Raw genomic sequence first — 7,444 nt, forward strand, 5'->3', positions numbered from 1 at the left:
GCAGTATAGAACTCTTTCCATTCCCCTCCAAAAGCCAATTCGGCTTCGATAGCCCATCATACAACTGTAAAGAGATGTCAAATAAACTCTTTCCAAGGCCCCAGCACAGTCAAGACTGGATTTTTTAAGTAAACCAAGTTGCAGCTTGAGCCTCTTCGTGAAAAACGGCCTGGGCACTGTGGCGACGGAGGAAACTTTTGTCACTTTGTCGGGCAGAGCGTTCCAACGGGACCCGCAGGGGAAGAGGGTGCCAGGGATTTGTTGAGACACATTTTCACGGCTTTGAACACCAAGTGGAAACATGGCCAGAAGTTTGGCAAAGGACTTTTGATTTTCTGCCGGGGAGCCCAGGGTAGGGATAATGAGTGGGAGGACACAGCCGCGGTCCCGGCGGTCCCTCCGGTGTGGCCGTGCGGGGTCCCCGCGGGGTTTCGGTTTCCACTTTTCCTTCCCAGGCCGCTCCCACTTCCTCTGCCCACCGGTCCCCGCCCCTCCGCCCAGTCCCGGTCCCGAGGGCCGCTGCTCCCACACCCACCCCGGGACCAGAGGAGGCGAATTCCTGTGGGTCCCGGGAGTGCCAAGAGTGCGCGGCAAGACGGGAAATTGCAAAAGCCCTCGGCCCGCTGCCCTCCCCCGGCCTTCCCGTAACTCCCGCCCCTCGGCGCTCGCCCCGCGGCTGATTCATAGCCCGGCCGGCCGCCTCTGCACGTCCACACGGCCGGCCGCCCCGCCGTCCGCGCCCGGCCCCCGAGGACTCGCCGGGCCGCGCGCCCCCCGCCCGCGGCCTGAGCCACGCGCCCCGCGCCCCGCGCGTCCCCCCGGCCGGGACTGTGCGCACGGGCGAGCGCGGCGCGGGGAGGAGCCGCCACTGCCAGCCTGGGACTCGCGTCTGCGCGACACGGCGCTCCGAGGGCTCCTCGCCCCGGCCCGCCCACCCACCGGTGGGTACCGCTCAGAGGTTAATTCCTTCCAGAGCGCCCTGCGCGCCGCCACGGCTCCTAGCCCGCTTCTAACTTCACCGTCCCGTCGCCTCTTTCTAAACTGGTGGGGAATGTTGTTGAATGAAACCCCTGTGTGACCTACTTTTGCCTCTCCCGGCGCTCAGTGTGGAGCTCATCGCGCGCTCAGCCTCTCCCCCTGCCTCCCTCAGCTCCCACCTGACAGACATTTCTGTGGGCGCCTGTGCCTCTCTCCACCCTGTCCGGTTTAGACCTGCAGGTGGGAGGAGCTCACGCACAGGTGGAGTGAGGAAATCCCGGTGACTCCGCGGTCAAGGGCACTTACCTTCTCCAGCCACAGGAATGGAAGTAGCCTCCTCCCCCAATACACACTATAGACGAGAAACTTAGGCATGGAGGGGTTCAGTGACTCATCCAAGGCCATATGGCTAGGTGAGCCGGCGCTGAGATCAGAGCCAGTCTCCCAGGCTGGAGGTTTTCATTGACAACGCGGAGTTTTTCCTGATACTCCTTAACCTGGCCTCTGTCCACCCACCCACGCATCCACCCGTCCATCCCGCAGGTGCGTGGCGGGAGGCACAGTGCTAGGCGCTGCCAAGAGGGGCTTGCTTGCTCACAGACCTACCTGGAAAATACTTCCTAACAAGCTGTTCTGCCCCAGAGAGGTAAATATGGGGGTCGGTAAGTATGTAGGCAGAGAAGACAGAATTGAATGTGGGACATTTAATTTAAAAAGGAACTCTCGTGTAGGAGAAGGAAATTTGGGTCTCATTGGCAAGTCTAAAACTAACTTTGAAACTTGGTCAAATTACTTACGTTCTCTCAGCCTCAGTTTCTTTTTTTGCAACCTCAAACTCTTGGGCTTAAGAGATTCTCTTGCCTCAGCCTCCCAAGTAGCTGGGACTACAGCCACCAGCCACAGTGCTGGGCTCTTTTGTTGTTGTAGTAGTTGTCATTGTTTGGCAGGCCCGCGCTGGGTTTGTATGTGGCCAGTGCCCTAACGACTGAGCTACTGGTGCCAAGCCTCAGCCTCAGTTTCTTTTCTCTTTTTTTTTTTTTTTTTTGAGACGGAGCCTCAAGCTATCCCCCTGGGTAGAGTGCCATGGCATCACGCTCACAGCAACCTCCAACTCCTGGGCTCAAGCGAGTCTCCTGCCTCAGCCTCCCAAGTAGCTGGGACTACAGGCGCCTGCCACAACGCCTGGCCATTTTTTGGTTGCAGCCATCACTGTTGTTTGGCGGGCCTGGGCTGGGGATTTGAACCCGCCACCTTAGGTGTATGTGGCTGGCGCCTTAGCCGCTTGAGCCACAGGCGCTGAGCCAGCCTCAGTTTCTTAACTAAAAAATAATGATGGTTCATACTACAGACTATTACTAAGCATTTCACATATGGTAGCTCATTTAGGCTTCACCAATGAGGCAGGTACTAATTTTGTCATTCTTATTTTAACACTGAGGCCCAGAGAGAGGTGTAACAGCTTGTCTGTGGTCGCACAGCTGGCAGGTAGCAGAAGAATCAGGCTCCAGCTTTGGGTCTGCTCTTAACCACTATGCCTCACCTCAAATTCTAGCACTGTTGGCAGTGGGCCTTGGTTGGGGGTGGAGTTTCATTCTTGTCCTGCTTTATCTCTATCCTGAGAAGGGTCCTCAAAGGTCAGAGTGGCCTCTCATAGCTCCCAGACTCAGCTGTGTCTGAGCATGGGTCCTGGGTATGTTCATAGCACTGAACTCCAGTCCCAGCTATCTGTGCAGAATCTTCAGGGAGCGCTCAGTTTGGCATCTCCCCTGGAAGTATCCAGTATTGTTAGAATGCGTCCAGTGGCATGAAGCTCACCACCTAACATTTTATTGTTGGACAGAGCTAAGTCTCAGCTGTCACCTGTCTTCTTGTAATTTATATCTGGACCCCCGTTCTGCCTCCTTTTGTCCCAGCAAATGTGTCTAAGCCTCTCCTACCAAAGGCAGCTTTGAGGTGGTCAGCAGGGACTCCAGCGCCACCCTGGGAAGCAGAACTCTTACACACTTGGCCTTCTTCCCTCTACCCTTTTCTATACCCTGAGCAGAACAGGAACACATACAGGGACGCAGGGGCTGTTCCCGGATCTCTACAGCTTTTGTAACCCCTCTGTCCTGAGAAAGGAACCAAGTCAGGAAGACCATTAGGTTTTGAAATACAGTGATACTGTATTTGACATGAGGAAAGAGTTTGTTTTCCTTGTGGAACTGGGCTGGGACGTTTGTTGGCTTACAGTAGAAGGAAAACTTCATGAATGTCGTCTCACTCACTTACAGGAACAGGGAGCCTTGGCCTTCCTTTCCCTGGGGGAGGATGTCCTTCGTGATTAGCAAAAAAAAAAAAAAGTGTGTTAAATGGGAAAAAGCAAAACAAAACAAAACAAATAAAATATCATGGCCTTGCTAGAGAATGGCTGTGTCCTCACGGCCTTCCTTCCCTTTTCATTTTAGGTCCACTGGTTCTTCAGTATTATTTGCTCCAGAGTGTATCTTATTTTTATGTTCTAAAAATAATACAAGTTACGGCTGGGTATGGCCATCCACACCTATAATCCTAGCACTTTAGGAGGCTGAGGCAGGAAGATTGCTTGAAGCCAGGAGTTAAGAAAAGCCCTGAGCAATGTAAAGACTCCCATCTCTACAAATAGAAAAAATTAGCTGGGCATGGTGGTTATGCACCTGTAGACCCAAGTACTTGGGAGGAATGCTTGAACCAGGAGTTTGAGGTTTGTGGTGAACTATGGTGACACCACTGCACTCTAGCTTAGGCAACAAAGTGAGACTCTAATCTCACATAATAACAATTGTAATAGAATTTATGACTGAATACATTCTCATTCAAACAATATTAAGTACATGGAATGAAATGTAGAAGTACCATCACCACCTTACTCTCATTCAGAAGAGAGGTTAAGTTTGGTAAATACTACTCTAAGATTTTTTTTTCTTTTCTACAGATTTGTATCAGATATATATATATATATATATGTGTGTGTGTGTGTTTTTAAATATGTGAATGAGATCTTACTAATTTCTGTGCGGCTTGCTTTTTCACTTTCTGGGACTTAGAGAGTTTTCCATACCTCTTTTGTTAATGGTTACATGTTATTCAAAGTAAAAAAAGAATATAATTTATCTTTCCTTTCCCTTACTGATGGACATTTAGGTTAAAGTTATTCAGCGTTAGCACATTGAACATCAGGGAAGATCATATATCAATTATTGTGCTCAAGTGTGAGTATTTCTGGGGAATAGAATCCTGGGAGACTGATAGTCTAAGGCAGTGGTTCTCAACCTTCCTAATGCTGTGGTGTATTTTCATTGTTAAAAAGGGGCCGAGACCCCCAGGTTGAGAACTGCTGGTCTAAGGGTTTGCCCGTTTTTCTATTTGATAGGTGAACCCTTCACATTGTACCACCCCATCTCCCAGGTGTATTATTGTAAACTCAGTGGGTGCAGGAGAATCTGTTTCCCCTTATCCTTCTTAAAACCAGCTGTTCTTTTCAACTTTCAAATCTGGTACATGAGTGAAACTCAATATAACATTTGAATTTGCATTTTGCTGATTACTACTATAATTAAATAGCTCTATATATTTAAGCATCATTTGTGTTCTGTGAATTACCTGTTCATTCCCTTTGCTCATTTTTCTATTGAGTTGGTTCATACCCTTCCCTCATTTTTCTGTTGAGTTGTAGAAGCTCTGTACCTACTCCAGATCTTAATCTTTTTCAGTTATAGATGATGCATTATTTTTCTTCTAGCATAATGCTTGTTTTTCCCAATTTTTTACTGTTACAAAATACAAAAAAAATTGCCATTTTAACTGTGTTTTAGTGCACAGCTCAGTGGTATTAAGTACATTCATACTGTGCTATTACCATCATCCATCTTCAGTGCTCTTTTCATTTGCAAAACTGAACATCTATGCCCATTAAATAATATCTTACCATTTCCCCCAGCCATTCTCCTTTCTTTTTGAAATTGACTACTCTGGATACCTCATATAATGGAATGATAGAGCATTTGTCTTTTTGTGACAGGCTTACCTCAGTGTAATATCCTCAAGATTTCATCCATGTTGTAATAAGGATCAGAATTTCCTTCATTTCTAAGGCTAAGTAATATTCTGTTGTATGTGTGTACCACGTTTTGCTTATCCTTTCATAATGCTTTTGCTTTTAGCTGTCCTTTTGCTGCACAGAAGTTTCAAACATTGTTGAATCAACTCAACAATCTCATGATTTCTCTACTTTGTCTAACTTGGGCAAGTCTTTTCTCCTTAAAGATATTTTTAAAATTATTTTCTTTTCTTTTAGTTTTTATATTTATCTCCTTAAAACTTCAGATTTTTAACAAGGTAAAAGGTAAAGATATAACTTAATTTTTTTCTAAAGTTGCAGGCAATTGACCCAATACAATCTGTTTAGTAGTTGCTCTTTTTTTTTCAATGCATTTGAAATTGGTTTTATTATAAAATAAATATCTGTTTATATAGGGTCTGTTTCATGACTATTCTGTTCATTGTTCTTTTTGTTTTACTCTTTTCTTATTCCAATATTGCTCTGAATTAAATACTATATACCTTTATGGTGTTTTTCTATCTAGTAGGGTATATTTGTATTTTTTTCAAAAACTATTACAAATGATTTTTTTTTTTTACACAATGACCCTTGGACATTTTTTTATGAGAGATTATGTACTCTTGGCTTTTTCTTTTTCTTTAACTTTATATTAAACTTTTATTCAAATTAATATGAGGGTATAATACTTAGGTTATATTGTTCTCACTTCTAGGGTAAAGTTCCAGTTGTAAAGAGCCCTTCACCCAGGGGGCATGTTTTACACCCTTACAGAGTACACACTTAGGTGAGATCCTGCCTCATGCCCTCCCTCCTTCTGCTGTAAATCCTCACCTCTCACCCCTCCTGCTTCCCTCTATCCCCAAACTGGACTATAGTTCTTAGGAACATGTAATTGATATATATATCGATTTAATATTAGTATGGAGTACACTGGATATTTATCTTTCCATTGTTGCAATACTTTATTGAGAAGAATGTATTTCAACTCCATCCAGGTAAACATAAAAGATGTAAAGTCTCCATCTTTTTTTAATGGCTGCATAATATTCCATGGTACAATTCCACAGTTTGTTGATTTATTCATGGGTTGATGGACACTTAAGTTGCTTTCATGACTTGGCAATTATGAATTGAGCTGCAATAAACATGTCTTTGTGGTAAAATGATTTATGTTCTTCTGGGTAGATACCTAGTAATCGGATTGTAGGGTTAAATGGAAGGTCTACATTTAGATCTTTGAGGATTTGCCATACTTCTCTCCAAAAGGGGTGTATTAGTTTGCAGTCCCACCAGCAGTGTAGAAGTGTTCCCTTCGCTCCACATCCACGCCAGCATCTGGTGTTTTGTGACTGTGATGTGGGCTAATCTTGCTGCGGTAGGTGATGTCTTAGAGTGGTTTTGATTCACATTTCCCAAAACACCAGATACGAATGATTCTCATACATTTTTCTCTTTAAAAATAGCTCAAGTTCAACGAAATCATAGTTTTTCTTGAGATTTTAATGGACTTTTAATTCTTACCAATTTTTTTTACATCTTCATGTCCATGCCAGTATGAGCTCCACGCTCCAAGGAAGCTGTGCTATGTGGACTTTGGTGAGCGGCTTACCTGGTTTCAACTAATGCCTTCACACAGATTAATGTGTCAGTTTGGACAAGTTACTTTTAACCTTTTTTACTCTTAATTTCCTCCCCTGCAGATGGGAACCATAATAGAATCCTTTTCATAGTGTTACTGTCAGGATTCTATTAATAAATACATTGAGACACTGAGCAAAGCCCCTCACAGAGTTGGCACCTAATACTGCTAGCTGGCATCATTTTCATATTTATCTTTATATCTTTCTCAGTGCATTGCAAAATGCCTTATTAGTAGTAGGAACCAGTAAATACTTTCTTTTATTTGTTGATAGAATCCTAGGGAACAAAAATATGTAATAATATTAAATATAGTAATAATGTAATATTAATATGTAATATTAACTATGGCAATAATGTAATAATATTAATATATAATATTAAATATAGTAGTGCTTCTTAAACTTTAATGGGCTTATGAATCACCTGGGGATCTTTGCAAAATGCAAATTTTTATGTACTAGATCTGTGGTGTGGCCTAAGATTTTGCATTTCTGATAAGCTACCAGGTGGTATCAACACTGTTGGTCCTTTGTCCACACTTTCAGTATATAGCTTTTCTCTTATTTTAAATTATGTTGGTAGTGATAGTATTTTCTATTTGTAGTAAATGTATTTGATAGATTTATAAATTATAAATTACTTTTTTTTAAAATTATATGCTACAGAACTGAGTTAGTGTTGCTTCCCTTTCTTCATTTCCTCTTCCCTTTCTCTCTCCCTTTTTTCTTTCCTTTCTCTCTCTCT

At 43.8% G+C, this 7,444-nt stretch overlaps 1 protein-coding gene across 2 annotated transcripts in view; it reads left to right on the plus strand.

The window, feature by feature from the left end:
- The first annotated feature begins 844 nt into the window (after window positions 1-844).
- The window catches only part of OSMR (oncostatin M receptor), a 68,579-nt gene continuing 61,979 nt past the window's right edge, over window positions 845-7,444 (plus strand). The window contains exon 1 of one of the 2 annotated variants that reach the window (XM_012807117.2): window positions 845-941. The gene's annotated coding sequence lies outside the window, so the exon portion shown is untranslated. The remainder of the gene's footprint in view (window positions 942-7,444) is intronic. The other variant, XM_003792987.3, reaches the window with a different exon arrangement.

The sequence above is a fragment of the Otolemur garnettii genome, unplaced genomic scaffold (genome assembly GCF_000181295.1).
Source record: "Otolemur garnettii isolate 467f Iridium unplaced genomic scaffold, OtoGar3 scaffold00063, whole genome shotgun sequence".
In the NCBI taxonomy this organism is placed as follows: Eukaryota; Metazoa; Chordata; class Mammalia; order Primates; family Galagidae; genus Otolemur; species Otolemur garnettii.